Below are 26,603 nucleotides of genomic sequence, written 5' to 3'. Positions count from 1 at the left end.
AGAGGTATAGGTATAGATACAGATACAGGTCTAGATACATCTACAGATATTTATATGATGATATAGACATAGACATGGATCCTCCCCGTCCTGTTTCTCTGGAGAACCCTGACTGATATACATGCTGAACAGTTCTCTCCCCCCGACTCTATGCATGAGTGATGGCAATAACTAATACCTAACAGTTATCGAGTGCTTAGTACGTACCAGGCACCGTTTCAAGCACTTTGCCTATGTTAACTCACTTAATCCTCACAACAGCTCCATGAGGGTGAACCCCACTCTACAGATGAGAAAAGTGGGGCATAGAGAGGTTTCTGGAATGCTGTGAGCCTGCTGCAAAGAGCTGATGGAGCCGGGGAGCAAAGGTGAGGAAGGCATGCGATCCTTCCTTGTAGGCTTACCTGAGATACGGAGTCCAGTTCACTCCACCTGAGACAAGAAGATGCTTACTTGGAAGGATCCTGGACAGGAGGAGAAACACCAAAAGCCCAAACAGACTGCATGCAATCTCTGATTCTACTATAGCGGCATCAACAAAGCACAAAGTAATCTCAATGAATTATCCCATCACATTTCTGTGATACCTCAGAGAGCATTTGAACATAGTAAATCTTTCCATCTTCCCATTTACACTTTGCCTCCAACTTTGTCTGATTTATGTTTTGCTTGAGGAGTTACTAATTCAATCAAAGGTACCTGAATCAAGCCCTGTGGCTGGGGGAGAGGGAGACAGAAGAAGCTGAAGACATCTGTGGAAGCAGGGAGGTGGTCCTCAATGCCCAAGGAATCTTTCCTTGAGGAACCACATCAGGCAGAGTCCTGAGAACCCATGGTCTCTCACCAGCACTCTCATCCGGACGGGTTCTCAGCTCCAGATCCAATCTGGAGACCAAGCCAGGCCTGTGGATGTTTCCCAAGAAGGCTCTGGTGGGGTGGGGGTGGGATTTCTTTTCCCCTCTTCTCCTTGGAAACATTTGACTGCTTTGCCATCTAAACCCAAACAGCCCGACAATGTGCTGAAGTGCGTTGAAACGCAGGGAGTTGAGGCAGGAGAGCTTCAGAGCAAGGATTCCTTTAGCAAGGCCAGCCTGCCAGGAGGAGCCCCCGGGGGCTCTCTGAGTCATGGGGCCTATCTGCTGGAGAACCTCTGGAATAAATTTGAGCTTCCCAGACGTTAGAAGAGCTGGACGTATCGCGATAGAAGGAATTTGTTTTCTAGAGTGGAAGCCTCATACAGACATACCGTCCTTTAGCCCATGAGAAAAGTCCTCACACAGTTTGGGGAAGCAGGGGGAACCCCAGCACCACACATGCTGTGGTGAAGACCAGGCAGGCGGCCCCACAAGCCGAGGGTTCTGCCGTGGGTGAGCACACATGCTGGGAGTGAGCTCTGGTGCGCTTTCTGCTGTCTCCCCAGTAAGTCCTCTCATGGCCCTTAGGCCAGCAAGACCAGGGAAACCTGAAAACAAAGCCTCCTCAGCAGACTCCTCCTCTCCTCTCCCCACCATCCTTTTCAACCACCCCCTCTCTTCCATTCCTTCCACCCGGGATCCCCCTTTCTTTGACCTGACTCAAGCAGCCCTCTGGGTGTGTCCCCATCACAGTGATGTCAGACAGTCTCCTAGCAAGAGGGTGTCCCCCAGGAGACCGAGAGCTCCCTGAGAACGAGACCAACCCAGGGAAGCTCTGCCTGATGAGATTCAGTCCCCTCCACCAGTGACGCCCCTCCCCTTCCCCTGCCTCCTCACCCATACCCTCCCCCAACATTCACAGGGAGTTTATTCTGTGGTGGGCATCGCTCTGGGTGCTGGGGAAACAGGAATGACCATGACAGACCCGGGCCGGGCCCTTCTGGCAATTCCATCCATTCCTTTGTTCATGCAACAAACACGGACTGAGTACCTACTATGCGCCGGGCACTGTTCCAGGTGTTAGGGATACAGAAGTGAGCAAACAGAACAAAAATCCTGCCCCCGTGGAGTCTACATTCTAGATAGGATGCTAAATAAGTCATTACACAGATTGTTAATGACAAGTGCGTAGCTGCTGCAATGGGAGAGCTCAGGACGTCAAGAAAGCACAAGGCAGAAGAACTCTAACCTGGTCACCCCCCGAGGAACGGCATTAACTGAGGCCTCATGGAAGCAGGGGAATCAGCAGGGAGAAGGGCGGGGTATGAAGGAGCATTCCTGGCAGAGACTTGGAAGAAAGGCTAATTCAGACCCAAATAAGACCAACGTGAGGGAACAAGGGAAGGGAAGTGGCAGTAAAACTGAAGGACACGCAAGGCTCATCTAGGTAGGGCCTTGTGACTGAGTATCTGGGTCTTCACCCTGAAAGTCATAGGGAGCCACAGAAGAGTTTCAAGCAGGGGAGAGACATGATCAGATGTGTGCTTATAAAACATGCTGCTGGTGGCTGGGCTGAGAAAAAAATGGCAGGGGTGTCAGAGTGAAAGCAGAAAGGCAGGTCGTGAAACCAAGGGCTGTTATCAATTAAATCCCTTAAACTATAACTTGCTTGATAAATAATACTCTATAACCTGCCTTCACTGACTAAGGTCACTATAATTGTTCTTGCAAACTGCATACTGCTTAGACAATATATCACAAGACTCCTTTAACTACCCCTTATAGATAACACCTCTGACGTATGAGTTGTTATAGTAGCTGTTGCTTAAGTTGTTTTTCAGGAACATGGAGCTAGTCTTGCCCAGTTCAAATCAGTCGAGACAACTGACCATTCAACTGGGCCTGTGTGAGTGTCTGATGAATGACCGTTTGCAGGTCAAAAACTCCACCCTCAGATCGTGCTAATGCCGCCATTTTCTAAACACACGTCCCACGAGGAAGCACGTAACTCAGCTACACCTATGCAGAACACTGATTACTTCACCTTTTTCCTGTCTCCCATCCCCTTTCCCCATGCCTCAGGTCGCCCTGCTCCTCTATCCCGTAATTATCCTGAGCCCCTCGCCTTCAGGGAAGTGGATGTGAGACTTGTTCGCCCATCTCCTCGCTAGGCTGTCTCATGAATAAGCCCTTTCTCTGCTGCAAACCTCAACATCTCAGCAAATGCTGAGGCTTGCTGGGCATCAGGCAAACCAACCTGGTTCAGTAAAGCAGGAGTCCAGGGAGATGGTAGAGTTTTATGTTACAGTGAAGGCCATGAAGGTAGAGGGAAAAGATAGACTGGAAGAAATTTGGGAGGTAGGCTCCACTGGCAAGGAAGCTGATTACGTGAGTTTGCTAGGGAATAAAGTAACACAGACCAGGTGCTTCAAACAACAAAATGTTATCATCTCACAGTTCTGGAGGCTGGAAGTCCAAAATCGAGGTGGGGTTGGTTTCTTCTGGGGCCCCTCTCCTTGGCTTGTCAACAACTGTCTTCATGTTCGCGTGGCTTGCTCCCTGTAATGCATGTCTGTCTCCAAATTTCCCCTTTTAAAAAGGACACCATTTATACTGGATTACAGCCCACCTTAATGACCTTACTTTAACTGGATTACCTCTGTCAGGACCCTGTCCCAAGTAAGGTCACCTTCTGAGGTACTGGGGGATAGGACTTCAACATGAATTGGGGAAGACATCATTAGATATAACGCTGACTAAGGAAAGTTCAACGGGGAGTGAGGAGAAAATGTAAAGCCATTCGTGTGTTTAGAGAGACTCCAGTTAAAGCGACTCCTCTTGAATCCTTTTCAGCTGCCTAGACTCTGTCTCTTGGATTGTTTGTTTGAGGCCATGCTTTAGAGAGAGGATCACGCGTGTCTAAGACTCCCAGTTTCCAGGGATGAAAATCCAACCCCAACAAACCTTCCTGCCGGATACTTTAATGGGGGTGGGAGGGTGGGGAACAAAAGGCCAGGCTAGTTACAAACACGAGCCAGTGGAATCTAAGTAGGGCCATGGGGAAGGCTGAGAAGGGAGCACAGTAGGTTATCTGTCAATTTCTGACATTTTCCTGTCAATATCCAAAAAGTCTGGAACTTTATCTACAGCATTCTTCTCCGAGAACCCCAAATCTGACTCACAGTCACCCTGGGGTACTTGTTAAAATACAGATTCCCAGGCCCCACCCTTGCAGATTCTGCGGTGAGACCTCAGACCCCTGTTTCTCTCATGTGCCCCAGGCGATTCTGGTCTCCAGTGGCATCTGGAAGCTGCTTCTACAGAGGTCCCTTCTTCTGATGGGCCTAAATATAAACATGTGTGTGGGGACCTGGGGAACCCAGTGGTTCTGATCTGGGGTGGACTGGCACAATTCCTAGCCCTTGATTATCTTACTAACTTGTCTCAAGGCGGATTCTGAGTTCCATCTCTATTCCTGCCTCTCTACTCTGATTACTTTAGCAAGTGCCTTTCAATCGTCCCACTCTTTTCTTTCTTAAAGAACAGCCTCCAACTTCAATTTTTAAAAATATACATTTATCAGCTATTTCCTGTGTTCTGGAAGCTTTGTGCTTCCTACCTCTGGGACGTGTTTAGGAAAAGATTTTATTTCTCCTATTTTGATTCCTTTAAGTCAACAAAGACAGACTCACATGACATTTTGTTTTTGTTTTAGTTTTTTTTTTGCGGTACGCGGGCCTCTCATTGTTGTGGCCTCTCCCGTCGCAGAGCACAGGCTCCGGACGGACGTGCAGGCCCAGGGTCCACGGCCCACGGGCCCAGCTGCTCCGTGGCATGTGGGATCTTCCCGGACCGGGGCACGAACCCGCATCCCCTGCATCGACAGGCAGACTCTCAACAACTGTGCCACCAGGGAAGCCCTACGTGACATTTTGATCAAGCCTTTTTATCGTAGATAGAGATGACCCCAGATGGGGTTACTCAAATACCCAGTTTGGACCGGCCCCATGGCTGATCCTGTTGGTTCTCTGCCCGTGGACCTCCACACACTGAAGCCAGCTTAGGGCAAACTTTGCAGCTCATCGCCTGTGAGTATGGGGGCAGGCTAGGCCAGTGTGCAGGGCAAAACAGAAGCCCCAAGGAGTTCATACCCCAGAAGCAGCCCTCAACCAATTGACAGACCAGGAATTGGTAGATAAATGCTCCAGCTTCTTTGTTTCCACATTGGGATAACATTGGGATAAGATATGATCTACACTGGATCCCGGAGTTCCCCAGCCGAGTTGAGCTCTGGTTGCCCACAGTAGTGATCTGCTTGATATAAACCCCCTTATCGGCTTCCTTCCCTTCTCTCTTTCGCTTCCTCTGTTCCTTCACAGGTGTTTCCTGGGCTCACCTCCCAAGGAAATAACTTGTACTCAAATCCTTGTCTCAGTGTCGCATCAAAAGGAACTCAGAGCAAGATAGGCACTGTTCTAAACTGTTCTTCCTATGCTAGATCACAACTCTTACTCAAGAACTCAAACCCAAGCCTGTACTATATTTTGAATTTTATTACAGGATATTTAGGGTGCAACATTGTAGACTACAGAAGGCCTTTTCTGGCCATGCTCAGGTCTGCAATGCAATGAGCGTTCCTCTGAGACTTTGGACCAAACTGGGCTTGAAGCTCAAATGAATTGCCATCATCTGAAAACTTGTTTCAATCAACAAACACCAAAACAGAGCTTCTGGAGGTGGGATTGTTAAATGCTGCAGCCACTTTGGGAAATAGTGTGGCAGTTCCACAAAAAATGTTACACAGTTACCATATGATCCAGCAGTTCCACCCTTAGTCCATACCGAGAACTGAAAATACATGTCCATACAAAAATCTGTACCTGAATGTTCACTGCAGCAATATTCATAAAAGTCAAAAAAGGGGGAAACAACCCAAACACCCATCAACTCAACTGATGAACAGACAACATGTGGCATATCCATATGATGGAATATTATTCATCCATAAAAGGAATGAAATACTAACACACGCAACAACTTGGATGAACCTGGAAAACATGCCGAGTGAAAGAAGCCAGTCACCGAAGGCCACATAGCGTCCGATTCCATTTATATGAAAGGCCCAGAACAGACAGATTCACAGAGACAAAGTAAATCGGTGGTTGCCAGGGACGTATGAGGAGTGACTGCTAATAGTTATGTGGTTTCTTTGGGAGGTAATGAAAATGTTCTAAAATTAGATAGTGGTGATGGCTATACGACAACTCTGTAAATGTGCTATAAACCACTAAACTATTCTTTTTCAAGGTGAATTTTATTGTATCTAAATTATATCTCAATAAAGCTGTTATTTAAGAGAGAGAGTTTCTGAAGCCCCTATGAACCTGGACCTCAAAATTGCTTTACAACTTTCTGATTTTCCTGAAATATCTTTTCAAAGCCATGTTACAGCCTCAGAAGCAAGTGAAGCTAAAAGGCAGGCTGTGAGTCTTGGCGAGGGCCAAGCTGAATTCCAAGCAGAGGCTAGGACTGTGAGCTTCAGTGGGCACAGCAGAGGGGATGCAAGAGGATCTAGCTCCAGATCCCAGTGCGGCCACCTGCTGGTTCTGTGGCTTCGGCAGGTTGTGCCTGGATACAGGGGTGTGAAAACATTAAATGAGATTACATCTATATGAAAATCTGTCTCAGCCAGGCGGAAATCCGTCTTAAAACAACATCGGAAGGAGGGAGGTTGCTCACTCATTTGCTCATTCAAGGCACCTGAATCTTGACAGCAATGGACAAGCTGGTTCATATGTCCCTCTGTAACAAAGCAGGAGGGACTCTTTCATCCAGGAACTCTTAAGGTTGCCAAAGAATTCATTCAGTAATACAAAGGGATTTATTTACAAAACAGAAGCAGACTCACAGACATAGAAAGCTTAGGGTTCCCAAAGGGGAAAGGGGGAGATAAGTTAAGAGTATGGGATTAACAGATACACACTACTATCTATAAAATAGATAAACAGGACCTACTGTACAGCACAGGGAACTATATTCAATATCTCGTAATAACCTATAATGGAAAAGAATCTGAAAAAGTATATATATATATATCTGAATCACTTTGCTGTACACCTGAAATTAACACAATATTGTAAATCAACTATATTTGAATTTGAAAAAAAAAAAGAATTCATTCAGGAGGACTGAGGTCATTCCCTGGGGGGAGGGCTGAGGTCATTCCCTGGGGGGAGGACTGAGGTCATTCCCTGGGGGGAGGACAGAACACATGCATGCAGTTAATTTCAACATCATGATGTTTAACCAACTACAAAAGTCTTGAACAAAGTCTGTAAAATGATCCCCATTTTACAGAAGAGAAACAGAGCCTCAGAGAAATCAGATGAGTGACTTCAGGTCACATAAGTAGAACCTGGTGTTGCTGGGGCTTGGACCCGTATCTCCAGCCATACGGAGCAGGTACATAGGCAGAAGTCAGGCAGGGCCAGGGCTTGGGTGGGTCAGGCCAAGGTGTTCAAGAGAGCAAGGCTGGGGAGGAAGCCAGGGCCACATCCAGAGCTGCTTCTTACATCGGAGCGGCAGCGAGCAGGGCCATCTGAGATGACCCTTAGAGGGAAACGTAGAATGACCAACCCATTCAGCTTGGTTTCAAAGAGCTGGACAGTTTCTCGTGGAACCCACACAGCAGCCCTGCTCTGTAGAGCTCATAAGGTAAGTGTGCCGATGAGGAAACAGGACTTGGAGAGGTGATGTGACTCACCCGGGCATTCAGCTAGTGCCTGGAGGAGGCAGAACTTGAACTCAGGTCTGTACAACCCCAAGTCCTACGCTCTTTGCTCCTTAGTACCCGTTTGGTAGACAGCCCCAAGTAAAAACGCTTCCCTTTAAAAACCTTTCTGTTGAACTTACTCAGACGTGGGTGGGGAGGACTGGAGCATGGCCCCAAAAGTAGCAGCTGCTCCTAAACTTGCAACTTACTCGTTTTTAGCTATACAATGGAAATAAAACCTATACCATTGAGCTGCTGTGAGGAGCAATGAGTTGATTGACATAAAGTACCTAGCGGGCGCCTGACACACCATAAGTAGCTGAAATGTTGACTCCTTTCCCTCAGTAGGAAGGCTGGTAGTCCAAGGTTAACACCCTGTCCTCAGTGGAGATAAAAAGACAGGCACAGTTGTAGCGCGCAGAATTACAAAACGGAGTGGGCAGGGCCTTAAGGAACAGCCAATCCTATCCAGTAGATGACAGCTTGAGAAACTGAGGCTCGGAGAGACAGGCAGTAACTTGCCCAGGGTCATCCACGAAGATGGTTAGATCATTTGGAGGAAAAGCTAGTCTATACTCCCAGGTGTTTTCCCTCAACCCTGAGGAGCAAACATGATTTCTCCTCTAGTAATCCTTGGCAATTCTTAATAAAGACACTTCTCTGGCATAAATGTTAAAATTGCCTAAATATGGCTAACTCTTGGATAATGCTGGTTAATCCTGGCTAATGTTGGATCCTCTAAAGCATCTTTTCCCCAGAAATAAACTTTTTTTTGTGGGAAACTCTCATTTGCCTTGTGTTTCTTATGGAAATGTGATTTGTACATACATCCTCCCTGCATAAATATTTAGCTTATCATTGTGCCACACAAATTCCCTGCAAATTAGGTGGAAATCAGCCTCAGCTGACAGAAGCATCTATACTCATCCAGGGGGAAATCATTATTATTGAGAACTTATTAAGCCCCGACAGTTAGTACTGGATGAGCCTGTGAACTTCAATAAATACTGAACGCAAATATAAGGCAAATGCTTGAGCTAACATTGCTCTTGTAATTTCTAACTGCCAAGCGGCAGCAAAAGGTTGAGGAGAAAAAAATGGGTGGAAAGTTGGTTCTGCCAACTGCACACTGTTGCAACAAGAGCAAACCACTGAGTCCCAGGACTTCCCTGGTGGTCCAGTTGTTAAGACTGCACACTTCCACTGCAGGGGGCACGGGTTCGATCCCTGGTCAGGGAACTAAGATACCGCGTGCCGTGCGGCGAAGCCAGGAAAAAAAAAAAAAAGACAACAACACTGAGTCCCTCCTCATCTATAAAATGGGTCTAACCATACCTATCTCACAGGGTTTTTCATTATAAAGACTAAATGAGATAATATATCAATATCTAACTTATTCAGCATGAAGCCTGGCACATAGTACATGCTCAATAAATGTTCACTTCTAACAAACTAACGAACTCCAAGTGATGAGATGTGGAACTATTAGTTCACAGGTTGGTTGCAATTGTATCCCACCCCCCTATGCTACAAACATAATTTACTCCAATCTCAACTGGGTTTTATTTGAAGGTTGCAGTTAACTTGCCAATATGACATAAAACCAATCAGAGGACCAGTTTCATCTAGTGTGAGATAAAAGTCTCCATGTTTATACAAACTGCATCATTAGACTTTGTAGCCAATGCTGTCCATGTCCTGTTACACCCCTTGGACATTTCACTGTGCCCGAGCAGCTTCCATCTGTCGTATCTGTATCTCTGTGTGTAAGGGCTCTTGCTCCAGGAACTGTAGTGTATAAATACCCCAGCTCCCTCGCCTCTTGTGTGGGGTCATTCTGAGGCCTGTGTTTCCCCACACACACTTTGCTGCCTCCTTTCCTTCCCTGTTTCACTTCCCCACCGGTGTGACCTCCACTTCCCAAATAAAGTCCCTTCACTTGAATCTTGTTTTGGAGTCCAGGAGAACTCTGAAGGAGTTCAGGACATGTCACCCTAAAATATGCCACTTGGGCATGATGATTCGTTTGAGCTGAAGGCACTGGAGAAACTGCAGATGAGGGAAGGGTTCTATGACCTCCCCTTTTCTACCTAAAAACAGGCCATAAAACTTCCCATGAGAAAGGCGCCTCTCTGTACCAGGAAGACAAGAATATCTTTATCCATAGATTTGGAACAGACGCTGAAAGGGGTCTGTACAAACAAGCTTGCTAAAATAATCCTATCTTCTGCTAGTCCCCCTTCCACTATATCTCTTAGTTATTTCCCCCAAATTTACTGCCCTTTGTCTTGTCATTTCTTCACAAACTTGTCTTTTTTTTTAGCTTCACCACACAGCATGTGGGATCTTAGTTCCCTGACCAGGGATCGAACCTGTGCCCCCCTGCGGTGGAAGCGCAGAGTCGTTAACCACTGGACCACCAGGGTAATCCAAACTTATCATTTCTTTGTCTAAAAGGTATAAAAGTTTCTGCTCTGGTCACTTCCTCAGGTCTTCATTCTCTTGTCCCGTACACGTGTAAAAATGTAATTAAACTTGTTTGCTTTTCTCCTATTAATCCATCTTATGTCAGTTTAATTCTTAGGTCCAGCTGGAGAACCTAAGAGGATAGAGGAGAATGTTTCCTCCTCTACAACCTGAACTAAGTCACACACATGCCAGGTTCTCAGGGCTGTGCCTGAAGCTCAGGATCAAGTCAAGTATAACGTGGGAATAAAAACAGTCCCCGTTCCCTGAAGGCTGGCCCTCCAGAGCTCCAGCCCCACATACACAGCAGCACGCTGCCATCCCATGTGCTCTTTAATTCAACCTGAAAAAGTGATCTCCCCATCTGGCCCACATACACCTAGGAACAGCTCCATCACCCACGCACTCTCACAAGCCAGAAACCTGGACATCATCCTCAGTTTATCCCTTTCCCTCTCCCCTGCCCCCACCACTTCCAGCCATTCACCAAGTCCTGCCAGTTTGATCTCCTAAATCTCTCCTCGATCCAATCGCTTCTCTCCATCCACATAACCACTGAGCCAGACAAGACCACCCCAACCTCTGGCCTCAGCCATTGCTGTGGCCTCCGAACTACTGTCCCATGTCCACCTTGGCTCCCCACAACCCTCTCTCAGTACCACCACCACACAAGTCATTTTTTGGAACTCCAAGTGATAACAGCAACACTGAACACTTAGTGAATGCTTACTTTGTACTGGGCACTGTTCTGACCCTCTGACTTCCGCACTTAAAATCTTCCACTTCTTGTGGCACTTAGGCCAAACCCCCCAGCTCCCTGCTTGAGCCTCCAAGGCCCTGCATGATCTGGCTCCCCCTTTCCTCCATAGCTCTTTCTCTCACTATTTCCCCTGCTGGATTGAAAACAAAAGGGTCTCTTTTTGAAAACTGTGTGCACCAGTTTTCTGCTTCTATTTCTTCATGGAGACCTTTTGTCAAAGATGGACACAACCAGTCCTCATTTAGCTAAAGCAGTGAAAACAGATTTAGTGACCACTGACAGTAAGGGAAAGTGCTGAGCTCCATTCTGTTGTGTGCACAGGTGACTGGGCATTTTAAAGGAAGGATGAGGGAGGAGGAATGGCAGAGGCTTGAACAGAGTCAGGAAAGTGAGAAATTACAAAAAGTGGGAAGGGGTGTTAGGTCCATGTGAAACCCATCTGGGTTTGCTAACTGGTACCTATCGAAGTTAAGCTCCTACCCTCGCACAGAGACTGAGAGTGGGCCCTACCTTCAGGTGTTGGCTGGAACAGTGAATTAACTCATTTGTCAGCCTTGAGTTTTCTCAGGTAGGAACTTCAAGGCGGCGAGGGTCATTACTAGGGATGCAGGCTTGAGCTGTTAGACGCTATGTTAGTGTTTGCTAAAGTCTTTATAGGCCAAAGTTGAGTCCTACAAAGAAGAGGGCTGGCAGGAGGCTGGTTAGAGTTTGGTCAAGGAAAGAATCTTTGTCACTGACTTTGAATGTCTGTCAGTGCCAACTCCTTATCTCCACCCCAGTCCTACCCATCATCTTCCCAGACCCTACTCCAAAGCCTCTTCCATTAGTAAGAAGCCTTTCCTCCTTGGGGCTCTCATTGGAACACTTGAGATGAGCATGAGATTAAGGATGGTTCTATTTATCCCCTTTAACCATCCACAGGCTCTTTACAGCAAGAACACTCCTCTACCTCCCAGAGGCCTGACACAGGACCCAACACACAGTAGGTGCTCAAAGAATGTTTGTTCATTAATGAAGCCATCTAGTCTTAATCACAAATGTTCAAATGTTCTGGAAGTTGCCTTCAAACCACCCTCCCCCGGGACCTGCGGTTGATTGGACAATTACTCGGGGAGCTGGAACAAATCACCCTCAGGCGCTCAATAAAACTATGCAGTGAATGCTGCTGACAAAGGAGCTGATTGCTGCTGCTTTGACCCTGAAAGTAATTACATGCACCAGTATCCATCTGCCCTCAGGGTGGCCCGGAAGGGGGCCCTCACCTTGACACAGCTCTATCTCCTAAATAAATTCAAAAGAGCAAACATTGCCTCTTCCCCCAGGATCCTTGTTGCTTGTTAGGAATCAAACTGAGGGTGAGAGGTATAATCTGCGTATGTTACTGCCTCCCCAGGCTCAGCTGTGCTGCCTTAACCTTCTCCATCTCAGACACCAAACACTGTTAGTCCCCTACTCCAGGCAAAGTCAGCAGGACAGCCTGGGATCACATGACTGTTTGCTCTGCCCTCAGCCCATCATTGTCACTTCCACACGTCCGCCACTACTGGCACCATTACCTTCTTGCTCCCACGCTGAAATGCTGGAAGTTATCCTTGGTGCTTCTGTCTCTTCCTCCATCCATCCATTCATTCTCTCTGCAAGCACTTAGCGAGCACCTATAAGAAGCAAGTGGATGGTGCTGGGTTTATACTAACGAACAAGACAGGCATGATCCCTGCCCTCATGCAGCTTACCATCTAGAGAGGGAAATGGAGATTAACCAAATAGACATACAAATGTTCATTTTAAATGAAACACACCAAGAATTCCTTGGCAGTCCAGTGGTTAGGACTTGGCACTTTCACTGCCAGAGCCCAGGTTCGATCCCTGGTCGGGGAACTAAGATCCTACAGGCCTCACGGTGCGGCCAAACAGATAAAAATAAAAAACAAATAAATAAAACTAAGATCCTGCAAGCCACACAGCGCGCCCAAAAAAAATATATTTTTTTAATTAAACGCACCTATTATTTGCTGTGTTCTTTGCCTGTCCCTGTAGGGAAGGAATGTAGCATAGAGGGGGAGGTCATCTCCCAAGGCGGCCTTGGTATTCCTCTCAGCTTGACCAAACTTTACACAGTTTCTTCCTGACCCTATGTCACTGAACTCTCTTTCCTTAGAGCAGTTACTTTAGAAAACTTGTCCTTGTAAATTCTTTCTCTGCTCCCCTTGAGATGTAAATCTTCTCCCAGCCTCTTACCAGTTTAACAACCCAGAAATGTCCTCTTAGAAATGTAGCCATCAAGGTGAACAGTGCCCCTGTTTCCCGGTCTGTGCAGGAAGGTAAGAGCTTCTCTTTGATAAGCACCAATTAGCAGACACAGGTGGTCTAATCACATAGACCGATGGCCTCCACTATTTTTCTGTTACCCTACCCCTGGGCTTATAAACTCTCCTGCATTTTATTTCAGTGTAGTTGAGTTCAATCCCTCTCCTGTTGCAACAGTCTTCAGTAAAGTCCTCCTTGCCTGTTTAACTCTGTCCGGTGCAATTTTTCTTTGGCATCATACAGAAATGAATGAAACACGGATCCTGCTCCCAAAGAGTTTAAGGTCTGATTAGGAAGACAAAACTTTCAAAATTGTAGTAAACGCTGTGAAAGAAAACCAGAGGAAGCTATAAGAGGGTGTAATGAGGAAAACACATTTAAATGAGAAGGAAGAACTCATGAGGAGTGATATTTAAACCGGGACAAATATCTCTCTGCTCTAGGCAGAGGGACAGTACACATAAAGGGCTTCAGATCAAACAGTCAGCTTCCAATATATTAAGACCCTGTCCCCCCATCAAGTCCTGTGCGCATGTGTCTCTTCTTTCACTTATCAAAGCTCAACTCTGACTGTCTGCTCTCTCAGCTCAATAACATTCCATGAATCCCAGGCACCCCCTGAACGGAGTCCATAGCTCTTAACTTCCTCAGCCTTGGGTCAAGATTGTGTCTAATCTGGTTCGTTTTACCTCTCAAACCGTATGGAGAGAAAGTGTCCCAGTGAATCACAAGCCTTCTAGGGTGTGACAGAGGAGGGACCTTCCTACAGAAGCAACTGGAAGACTGCCTAGGAAGTATGAATGCACAGCCCTCACGTGATTGAGAGTCAGTTCATAGAGTTGAAATACACAGAGTTGAAATAGAGTTGAACAGGAAATGCCATGTTCTCCTGTGATGAGCTGGGCCCATGCCCAGTCCAGACAGCAAGAAATCCAAGGACCCGAGGCTGGAGCACAGAGCTTGGACTCATGACCAGTGGAGCCCGTACCTCCCTTAAGGCCCGTTGCAGCGGCTGGCAGGAAGGGCGTGCTGGCCTGAAAGCACCTCCTCGGGAAAGAAGGAGTGGTTGACAGGCACAGCCCACTGCAGCCTTGCCCACAGCTGCCAAGACCCAGTTACTGTCCTTGACTATGACCTATCGGATGGTCAACTTCTCCCTGGGAGGAGTGAGAGCACCGCCTCACCACCTCTGCCCAGTCTTTTCCAGCTCTCTTGACCTGCTGGCCCCAAGCACAGGATTGCCTCGGTCAGACCTTCCTCCGAGGTCATGCTCTACATCTCAGAGCCAAAGCCCTTGTCTCTTCATCCACAAAACACCCTCCTTTCTTCACCCCTAGGTCGGGAGACTGCTTATGCCTCTGAGCTCTGAGCAGGGGCCCAAGCACTCAGCTCCTCCCCTGTCAGAGTCAGAAGCTTCCTAGAGCCAAGCCTGCAGCCTTGACTCTTGCTTCTGCGATGAGCTCTACCTGCACCCTGTCGAGGGCGATGAGTTACTGTGGAGGTGGGGCAGGACTTTTTTTCTTTAATTCAATTAAGCCACATGCTAACTGTGATTCTTTCTCCACTATCTAAGGCAATAGAGATGAGGCTGTAGAATCACAAAGGCAATGTGATGGGGGACAGGACAGACCAGGAAGACCAGAGGACCAACCCGGGAGTATCTGAGAGAAAGATCAATCAGGAACGGGAAGCACAAGATGGCCCTGAACAAACCATACCTGGGAACCAGTGGAGATGTGATTTCCAGCTGCTTGCAAGGGCCTTAGAAGTGAGGGGCTCTGTCTTAATTTGGGTTTCCCCAAAAGCAGACCCAGAGACAAGGATTTGGGTGCAGGCAGTCAATTCGGGAGGTGATCCAAGGAAACACAGTGAAGGAGTGGGGGAGCGAGACAGGGGAGTGAAGACAGTAAAGTCCGCATTAATGAGCAGGTCAGTCACTGGGCAGGTGGAGCTCAACCCCACTCGGAACTCTCTACGAGGCTAGGTAGCACACACCTGGGAAGTGTCCCTGAGGGGCAAGGAAGCCAGGTGTTCATTCACTGGAGTGGTTGAATGATAGTCCTCAAAAAGATGTCCGATCCCCAGAGCCTACAAATGTGACCTTAATTGGAAAAAGGGTGTCTGTCACCATAATTAAGGATCTTGAGATGACAGCACCCCGCATCACCCAGGTGGGACCTAAATCCAATGACAAGCATCCTTAGATGCACAGGGAGAAAAGGAGGCCATGTGAAGTCGAAGGCAGAGATCAGAGTGATGCAGCCACAGGCCAAGGAATACCAGGAACTGCCAGGAATTCAAAGTCAGAAAGGATTCTCCCCCAGAGCCTTCGGAGACAGCCAGTCCCTGCCAACACCTTGATTTGATTTCAGACTTCTGGCCTTAAGAGCTGGGAGAGAAGAAATTTCTGTTGTTTTATGTCACCCAGTTTACAGAAATTCGTTATAGCAGCCACAGAACACGGATACATCCACCAACTCCCATCCCTCCTTGGTTAAGGGTTACTCCTGGGGTCAACTTCCCAGCATTGCCAGGCTGTGCCACCAAAGGCTGAGCCCAAGAAAGACCTCGGGGAGAGAGACACCTGTGCTTGTGGTAGGACGCCGTCACTGAGGATAAGAATTGCCCACTGAAACTGCAGTTGACCTGACCTCTGTCGGGGAGAGGGTTTGAGGAGGGAGGTGGGCACTGACAGCACCTGCTATAGGATGGCTCGAGTTGGATCAGGGCCACCTTCTGGTCTACCTGTGTTTTCCAAGGGGACCCCTATCAGGAAGCAGGTTCCTCCTCAGAATCAACCCTCAGGTAGGAAAAGAAACTCACATTAGGATGTGCCAGCTGTGTGCCCACATGCACATCCCCCCAAACATACCCTTCCAATGCCGCTATGAGATATGGAGCAAGTGGTGGGAAGAATAATGCTCCCCAAAGACGTCCATGTCCTAATTCCCAGGACCTATGAATGTATGACCTTACGTGGCACACGGGACTTTGTAGATGTGATTAAGAAGTATGAGATGGGAAGATGAGCCTGGATTGTCCAGGTGGGCCCAACGTAATCCAAGGGTCCTTGTTAGTGGAAGAGGGAGGCAGGAAGGCCACGAGGTCAGAATCACAGGCAGATGAAAATTCTACCCTGCTGGCTTTGAAGCTGGAGGAAGGAGCCTCAAGCCAAAGAATGCGGGCAGCCTCTAGAAGTTGGAAAGGATTCTCCCCTAGCACCTCCAGAAGGGAACACAACCCCGCTGACACCTTGATTTTAGCCCAGTGAAACCCATTTCAGACTTCTGACCTCCAGATAAGAGAATAAACTTGCATTGTTTTAAGGCACTGAGTTTGTGGTAATTTACACAACATTGGACATTAACACGTTTTATAGACTTAAAAAAAAAGGGGGGGCTTCCCTGGTGGCGCAGTGGTTGAGGGTCCACCTGCTGATGCAGGGGACACGGGTTCGTGCCCCGGTCCGGGAAGATCCCACATGCCGCGGAGCAGCTGGGCCCATGAGCCATGGCCGCTGGGCCTGCGTGCCCGGAGCCTGTGCTCTGCAATGGGAGACGCCACAACAGTGAGAGGCCCATGTACCACAAAAAAAAAAAATTGGGATTAGCCCAGGGGCTGTGAGCAATGGGATGACTGGGAGAGCATTTCTGAGATATTAGTTGAAGTTTTCTTTTTCCTCCTCGTAGTTCACTCTTTTGCTTTCTCCCCTTCCCTCCTCCCACCCCAATTCAAGCCACCAGGCCTCTGAGTTCACTGCCTGCGAGAAGGGGCAGGACATGACCCAGGTCAGGGAAGTAGAAAACAAGACACCTGCCTGGTTTGGGTCTCCACGAGCCTGTGTCCTTGGGGGACATAAACAAAAGTGTGAGAGGAGCACGGCCAAATATCCTCCACCCCAACAGCCATGAAGATAATCTTCTCCAGGGATTGAGAAGGAGAAATACAGAGATCCTGTGGGGGAAGGGTCCTGCACCTGCACCCCAGGGAGGCTATAGGAGGCTAGAAAGGGAAGGCTGGGGTTGGGGCGTGAGCCCAGGTGCGCGGGGCTGGGGGTGGCTGAGAATCCACAGGGCTTGCACCTCGTAAGTGGTACGGTATTTAAGATGGAACAAGCCCGACTTGGGGGAACATGCTGAGTACCCTGGTGATTGTGGTCAGAGCTGGGGGTCAGGCGAACCCCTATGGATGGGGGAAAGATTTCCCCTGAAGGGCACAGATGTCTCTGCCATGATTCCAGGGCAGGATATTAGGGCATCTCAGACTGGGCAACCAAAGGATGTCCCCTCCCTCTCAGGCCAAAGAGGACATTTGGCAGGGACTCCAAACCTTGTGAATACCTGGGCGTACCAGCTTCTGGGGGCTGAGCTGCCCCTGCCCTGTGGAGGCCAGCCAGAAGCTCCTGGGGTCTCCGCAGTGGTGCTTGGGTCTGCGGGCTGCAAGAGCAACTAATTCCCCAGCCCCACACCCTCAGCCGAGGGAGTGAGGGGTGTGTGGACCCCAGGAGACCAGTGAGGGGGATTCGTGATCATCAGTGACAAAGACATCCCTGTCCCCAGGGCAGACTTCTCACCAGTGTCCCTAGCAGGAGTGCAGCCACAGCAACAGAGGGTCCTGCCAAACCCCTCCCCATACCCACAAGATGGCAGCGGAGAAGTCCTCTGAAATAACGGAGGGGACTTCAGAGGGGCTTTACCACCAGCAAGGGGCCCAGAAGGGGCTGATGCCAAAACCATTGAATTGCAGGCGGGATGGGTGATCTCATTTCACAGCCCGGGGAGGCTTCCAGCTTACAATTGTAATAAAACATTTTATGGGGAAGAAACAAAATGGGAGCAATTAGAGTTCTGTATCATTAGCAGAATTAGATCAATTCAAAACATCAACCAGGAACAATAAGCCATCTCCCTCCGGGTCACCCTGTGTATCCAACGAGACCTATGGTGTACAAAGGACCCACCAGAGCCAGTCATACAGTCAGTCTAACTACATAACCAGAGGGTCATTTTTAACACCCTCCACACACACTCTAGGGCAGAATTTTTCCCAGGAATAATCATGGAATAATCAATAGTCATTACTTTTCTGATTCATTCGTTAGTTTTAAAATCACTGACAGTTATCAGTTATAAAGGAAAAAGTCAATGTTACATATATTATTCAGATTCCATAAAATATTTACTATAGGAACTGAAATTAGCACTTACAAAACACAAATTTTTCCAGCTCACAATGTACACCCCATTTCACTGTTCTAAATTCTAAGCATAAATAGCAACTCCAACTGGTCACATAGAATGATAGAATTAAAGTAATACATTAGTGTTTTTCACCATTTAATTGCTGGCCTATCACTGTTATTATTGAGTCAACTGTTTAAATGCAGGAATACGTATATACCACAGGCGTTAGAGACCTGAATTGGGCCCAAAGAGAACTTGAATGATTCTGAATCATTAGGAACTTACTTTTACAATGAACATGTATAGCTGAGCCCATAAATCTAGAGGGATGACTATATAACAGGCAATTCTTTAGATTAAATGCCATGTAAAATACAATGTTTATGAAAGGATAAGTGATTAAAATATGTCAGTTTGAAGCATGCATGTATATTAAAACTGAAACCACAGTTACAGTAAACGGTATTAAAATGGTAACCACAGCAATTTAGATTGTAGCTCAACTGAATATTTCAGGGTGAGGGCGTGTTTGATACAGTTTAGAATTGCCAGTGTATCATAAGGATGAAAAACAGACTGGATAAACAACAAAGTCCTACTGTACAGCACAGAACTATATTCAATATCCTATGATAAACCATAATGGAAAAGAATGTAAAGAAAAAAGAATGTATATATGTGTATAACTGAATCACTTTGCTGTACAGCAGTAATTAACACAACATTGTAAATCAACTATACTTCAATTTAAAAAATTTTTTTAAAAACACATATATATGGAATCTAAAAAAAAATGGTTCTGAAGAACCTAGGGGCAGGACAGGAACAAAGATGCAGACGTAGAGAATGGACTTGAGGACATGGGGAGGGCAAAGTGTAAGCTGGGACGAAGTGAGAGAGTGGCATTGACATATACACACTACCAAATGTAAAATAGCAAGTGGGAAGCAGCGGCATAGAACAGGGAGAGCAGCTCGGTGCTTTGTGACCACCTAGAGGGGTGGGATAGGGAGGGTGGGAGGGAGACGCAAGAGGGAGGGGATATGGGGATACACGTGTATATATATAGCTGATTCACTTTGTTATACAGCAGAAACTAACACACCATTGCAAAGCAATTATATTCCAATAAAGATGTTAAAAAACAAATAGACTGCCTTTGTTGGTTTTATCATTGCTTTTAAATTCTCTATAGATAACGCTCCCTGTTGTTGCCTGCACCCAGGCAGTGTTCCATCCTCATACACTACAGGTGACTGGAACCCCTTCCATTCTTTGGGGGAAATCATTCCTGCTTCAAAAAGTGAAAATAGTTCATACTGATTGTCTGCCATAGCTCTAAAAGCTTCACATGTATTAACTCGTTTACTTCTCAGTACACATCTACGCTGGTGGCTAACTGTCCTTATTGTCATTTATTGAACACTGATGTATTCAGAGGCCTTGATATTGTATTTGGAAGTGCTCTGTACACTGTAAGTGCCAGACAGATATTACTAAGTTGGCAGTCATGACAGTGAAGTTTTCACGTATTTGGTGATGACAATGGACCAGAAATACCAGGGAGAAAAAGAAGGGTAGATGTTTATGAGGCTGTTAACAACCTGGACAAAATACCAAAGCCAAATTCAACGGCACCAGCGTTCCATATTCCCAAAATGGAGCCTGTGAAGACGGCCAGACGATGTGACCACGGTCCCCAGTGCCAAGCGGCCAGCTACCAGAGACATGGTCCAGCTCACAACTGCAGCAAGTCTGTGGTTGCAGACAAATGGCTTCAGCGCTCACAGTCCCCTGGAACCCAGCACCCCCCAGCCGCCCTGACCCCCGCAAGAGCCAGGTCACGCAAGGACTCTTGGCTCGCAGCATATTCAGAGGGGAGAACTGGGAGAGGCAAGGGACCACACAGCTGCCCGCGGGGATGCCCACCGCCACCCGCGGGCTGAGACGAGGTGGTCCGGACAATCTGTGAACCCCTCGATAGAGGCAGATAAGCAGAACCAAGCTGCTCTTTACAAAAGCATGTTTAGTGAACACCTAAGGGCTTGGGCTGGATGCGTCCATCTTTTCCCTTGCTGTCTTTCACTTATTTAACGCATGCCTCATAAAGCTACTCTTTTCTGCCCATGAGTAATGTATTGTTGGACAGTCACTTAGCTGGAACGGGGTGCAGAGACAGCTGGATTGGTCACAAATGGGACCAGAGCTTGAAGCCCCAGATGACCCACCGTAGACCCTGGGAGCAGCTTGACAACCCCAGACGGGATCCACCCTGGAAGGTCGTGCAGGCCACCCTTGCATCCTGCGCTGGAATGGTCTTGCGCGCCTCCAAGGATAGGGCACGCCCTGCAGCCTGAAACAGCTGTGGACATCTCAGAGGTGAGAAAAGCAGCCTATGGCCCAAGCACGCCACGCTGCCCCTGTCTCTACACACAAGCCACACCTGTGGCTGGGCCGGCCTTTCAAAGACCTTCGGTGAAGTGCCATGCTGCCCTAATCAAAATTAACCCACACCTCCACGTCACCCAGCCCTTGTGTGTACAGCACGCACAGCTGCCTGTGTTTCAGCCTGTTTTATAACTACCTGTCTCCCCCGTTTGACTGTGAGCTCTTGAAGGCATAAACTGAGTTTTCTCCTTCATACCTGATCCCCAAAATGCTTTAAAATCCTTTTGTTAAAAAATGCAATTCGGGAATTCCCTGGCGGTCCAGCGGTTAGGACTCTGCGCTTCCACTGCAGGGGCCCCGGGTTCAATCCCTGGTAGGGCAAGTAAGATCCCGCAAGCTGCATAGCCAAAAACAAACAAACAAACAAACAAATTAATTAAGTAGGTGTTGTTTAAAAATAAATGCAGGGCTTCCCTGGTGGCACAGTGGTTGGGAGTCCGCCTGCTGATGCAGGGGACACGGGTTCGTGCCCCGGTCCGGGAAGGTCCCACATGCCGCGGAGTGGCTGGGCCCATGAGCCATGGCCGCTGAGCCTGCGCGTCCGGAGCCTGTGCCCCGCAACAGGAGAGGCCACAGCAGTGAGAGGCCCACGTACTGCAAAAAAAAATAATAATAATAAATAAATTAAATAAAATAAATGCAATTCTTTAACAACAATCACCAAGCTCCCTCGGCTGTCTCTCTCTCTCTCTCTCTCCCTCCTCCCTCCCACTCTCTCGCTTTCTCCCTCCCTCCCTCCTTCCCTCCCTCTCCCATGTGAGGAAATCACACAGAGGACCCTCCCTTCCGTGCTGAACACACGTCACAAACCATCAGCCACCTCTCCCCTCCTACCCCCTCACCCTAAATGCAATTCCCAGCTTTACTCCACCCCCAGAAAATGAAACTTCAAAGCAGTGGTTTTGAGATCTCAGATCGACTTTCTAATCCAATCTCTGTTCCCATGGTTCTCAAGCTTGACCAGGCATCAGCATCCTCTGGAGGGCTTGTTAAGACACAGAGCTCCTAATTCAGGCGTTCTGAGGTGGGACTCAAGAGTTTGCACTTCTAATAAGTTCCCAGGCGATGCTGGTGCTGCCAGTCCAGGTACCACACTTTGAGAGCCATGGTGGCACAGTGCTTGAAGGATGTTCCCAGCCACCGCATGGCTGGCATATGGGGACAGGAGAGGCATGGAGGACTTGGGCAATATCCTGCCTTTTCTCACCACCCAAGATGTCCACAAGCTGTTTGAAGCAGCACTGAGCACCTTGAAGGCATGGAAGCAGAGGTACAAGACTGTATCACAGAGGCTTCCCTGGTGGCACAGTGGTTAAGAATCCACCTGCCAATTAAGGGGACAGGGGTTCGAGCCCTGCTCCGGGAAAATCCCACATACCACGGAGCAACTAAGCCTGTGCGCCACAACTGCTGAGCCTGAGCTCTAGAGCCTGCAAGCCATAACTACTGAAGCCCGCGCACCTAGAGCCCATGCTCCATAACAAGAGAAGCCACCGCAATGAGAAGCCCGCACACCGCAGGGAAGAGTAGCCTCCGCTCGCCGCAACTAGAGAAAGCCTGAGCACAGCAACAAAGACCCAACGTAGCCAAAATAAATAAATAAATTTATTGAAAAAAAAAAAGAAAAAGACTATCACACACACAGAATCTCCACTGATGCTTTATCTAACCCCTGCTTACATACCTCCAGCAAAAAGATGCCCATTACTTGGAAAGTTAGACTACCCCATCTTCAGTTATTTCTTATATTGAATGACTTGTCACCTCCTACCTATGGTTGCCAAATAAAATACAGTATGCCAGGACTTCCCTGGTGGTCCAGTGGCTACGGCTCCGCACTCCCAATGCAGGGGGCCCGGGTTCCATCCCAGGTCAGGGAACTAGATCCCGCATGCCGCAACTAAGAGTTCGCATGCTGCAACTGCAGATCCTGCATGCCACAACTAAAGATCCCACACGCCGCAACAAAGATCCCACGTGCCACAGCTAAGACCCAGTGCAGCCAAATAAATAAATAAATACTTTTTAAAAATACAGGATGCTTAATTAAATTTGAATTCCTGATAAATAATGGATAACGTTTTGGTAAGCATGTCCCATTCATCGTTATTTTTATTTGATAAATCCTGGCAACTCTACCCATTAGGTGTCCAGGTGCTTGAGCCAAATTCCTGCCAATCCTGAAGCAGCCATGTGAACTCAATCTCAGGTGAAGTTACTTCCTCCACTTCCCAAAAACCATTTGAGTCAGAGGCAAGAGCAAACAGAGTCAGCCTCAGGAAATACACTTGACCAGAGCTGTACTTGGAGCCTGGGTCTTACAGCTAGTCCAGGGCTTGGTCACTGTCAGGAAAATGACCTACCACCTGGGCTCCTCCGGTGTGTGCCTCCTTGCCTTGAAGCAGGTAGACTTTTATGTGCTGGAGCCCTACCAGACTGTCAATACCTGGTCATCCACCCCCACCTACCCCAGAGGTAAATGCTGGCGCCTAGACTAAAAGCTACTTCTTCTGACTCCCATGTTGCAGCCTTTTCACTAATTCAAGAATCATTTACTAAGAGGTGACCCCAGATAGTAACTAGATTTCTTGTGGTGATCATTTTGAAATGTATATAAATATCGAATCACTGTGTTGTTGTACCAGGAGCTACCATCGTGTTGTAGGTCAGTTATACTTCAGAAACAAACTCATAGAAAAAGAGATCATTTTTGTGGTTAAGAGAGGTGGAGATTGGGGGCAGGGGGAGTTGGAGGAAGGTGGTCAAAAGGTACAAACTTCCAGTTATAAGATAGATAAGTACTAGGGATGTCATATACAACATGACAAATATAATAACACTGCTGGATGTTACACGTGAAAGCTGTTAAGAGAGCAAATCCTAAGAGTTCTCATCACAAGGAAAACGATTTTTTTCTATTTCTTTAATTTTGCATCTGTACGAGATGATGGGTGTTCACTAAACTTACTGTGGTCATCTTTTTTTTTCTTTTTTGGGGGGGGGTTGCCGAGCCGTGCAGCATGCAGAACTTCCCCGACCAGCGATCTATCCCCTGCCCCTTGCATTGGAAGCGCAAGTCTTAAGCACTGGACCACCAGGGAAGTCCTGCAGTCATCATCTCATGATGTATGTTGAGTCACATCATTATGCTGTACCCCTTAAAACTTATACAATGCTGTGCGTCAATTATATCTCAATAAAACTGGAAGAAAAAAAAGAGATGGCCCCAGGATCTAGTAGAGGTGCTAAATGGTAGAGAAACCCTCTTGTGCAAGTCTTGTCATTTCAAGATGCCAAATACCATGGATCAGAAGAGTCCTACCCACTTTCTGATGTCCCCCTTAGCGACCACCCAGCCCAACCAGAGACGAGAAGGGACTTGCCCAAGCTCTGATTCAAGTTGACAGTAGAGCTGGATAAGAATCTATGTCTACTGACCTCAGCTCAGACATCGTCCCCTCTGCTGCTAGGGCCTCTTCCAACCAAAAGGGAACTTGTACTGGCAAATGAAAACCGCAGAGGTATACCATGGAACTAACAACAGTAGAAAATTCTGACAATGCCAAGCATTGGAGTGGATATGGAGTGGATATGGAGAAAATCATACTCTTCTGTGCTGCTGTTGGGAATGTAAATTGCTAGAGTGACTTTGGAGAAAACTGGCAACACCAAGTAAAATTGAAAATGCACATACTATACAGCAAAATGATCCCCACTCCTCATGGCCTGCCTCCAGGGAAACACCTGTGCCCAGTGAGATCTGGGGCAAGGATGCTTGTTGCAGCATTGTTTGTTACGGTGAAAAACTGGAAACAATCTAAATATGCAATGAGAAGGAAATGAGAAACAAAACATGCCTTATCCACATGACAGAATACCTTGCAGCAGTTAGAATGAATGGATTAGAGCTAAATTTGCCAACAAGAATAGAGGTCAAAAGTGGCCTTGTGTGAAAAACAAGGTGTAGGGGACTTCCCTGGTGGTCCAGTGGTTAAGACTTTGCCTTCCAATGCAGGGGGTGCAGGTTCCATCCCTGGTCAGGGGGCTAAGATCCCACATGCCTTGGCCAAAAAGCCAAAACATAAAACAAAAGCAATATTGTAACAACTTCAATAAAGACTTAAAAAAAAAAAGAAAAACAAGGTGTAAAGGGACCCAGGGCAAATTTATGTAAATATCAAAATGCATTCCCACAAAACAATGCCATGTATCTATTATTTATAATATATCATAAATGTATATAAAAATACAAATGTTTCAAGACAATTTATTTTAAAAGGCTTGCCCAGAAGGAAACACAGCTCTTCACGAAAGTCACAATAGTTGTTGATTCTGGGAAAGGGGTAAAGTTTAAAATGTTAAAATAAAATATCTTTTGTTCAAAATACACTTGAAGTAAATATAACACGATGTTCAACGTTATCATCCCAGCAGTGGGCATGCCAATTCATTACTTTTGTGTTTTTCTTTTGTTCTAATTCTCAAAGAAAAATAAACCGGCTATTCTGAGGTGCTGCTCTCTGGGGCCCCCCAAGCCTACGTGACTGACCAAATACACATTTCTCAGGTTTCAATAATTCGTCACCTGAGCGGGGGCATGAGTGTGGGAAAGTCTCCATCCTTAAGGGAATATGGAGGAATGCATCCGGTCCAAGCTAAAATCTTCCTCCCTCCATCCTGACTAGAATGACCTTGGGTTTGAATGAAGAGGAAGAGGGTTTAATGCACTGGATGCGTCTCCCAATCTACTTTAGAGAGATGGGAGGGAACTCTCACCTGCCTCAATAATTTATCAGAAGTTTAGCATGACGAGATGAAGAACATTCCATAGGCATGGGCTGTGAGTTAACGACAACTCTCCATGACCACTCGCTGGTCGATTTGAGGTGATGGGCTCATCCAAGCTCAAGGATGGTAAGGGGTATATGATCCCCATAGATGGGAGAGAGGAATCCCTAACGTGCTCACAAATCACATGGGGATCCTGTTACAATGCACATCCTGATTCCGTAGGTCTGGGGGCAGTGCTGGGAGGTTGCATTTCTATCAAGATCCCAGATGTTTTGGGGGTGGCTGGTCCATGGACCACACTTTGAGTAGTGAGTTGCTACACTCTCTACTGTCAACTGCCTCCTTCAACTTCTGCTTCAGCATCTGCCTTACAAATAAAAGCCGAGCATTGATGGTGTCTGACGGTATTAGGGTCAGGAGAACCGGGAACACCTAACTCCTGCGGGTCAGTCCCAAGGGAGATGGCTGCTGGGGGACCAGAGCACCCCTTCTTAGCAGCCCTGGGCTGTGGGAAGCAGAGGAAGGGGCTGGGATGGAGCATAAGTTTGGCTTTCATTTGCTCTGGACTCCTCCAGCCATTGAGGAGTGGTTAACTCATGGGACACTTAAAGCAAATTGCCTTATATGGGAGGGTATCTGCATTCCCTTAAACATATTTCTGTGTTCAGACCTTGTGCAACAGCCTAGGGCTACAGAGATGGGGGAGGTGCTTGTTCCCAGGCTGGTGGGGAGACAGATGTGGAAGGATGCATTTGACATGCATGTGGTCAATGCAGGGACAGAGCACAGTGCAAAACCCAGCAAAAGCATAGAGCGCAGTTACCAACCCTGCTGTCCATCTCCCACTTCCCTGAGTGGGCTGGAAGCAGCTCAGCTCTGGGGGCTTGTCTTGACCCTCAGAGCACAGATCTGTGCACACAGCTAGTGCTCAAAAATGTACCGTTGGGCTTCCCTGGTGGCGCAGTGGTTGAGAGTCCGCCTGCCGATGCAGGAGACACGGGTTCGTGCCCCGGTCCGGGAAG

The sequence above is a fragment of the Neophocaena asiaeorientalis genome, unplaced genomic scaffold (genome assembly GCF_003031525.2).
Source record: "Neophocaena asiaeorientalis asiaeorientalis breed wild unplaced genomic scaffold, Neophocaena_asiaeorientalis_V1.1 scaffold132, whole genome shotgun sequence".
NCBI classification, from domain to species: Eukaryota; Metazoa; Chordata; class Mammalia; order Artiodactyla; family Phocoenidae; genus Neophocaena; species Neophocaena asiaeorientalis.
Note: the sequence above shows the minus strand (reverse complement) of the source record.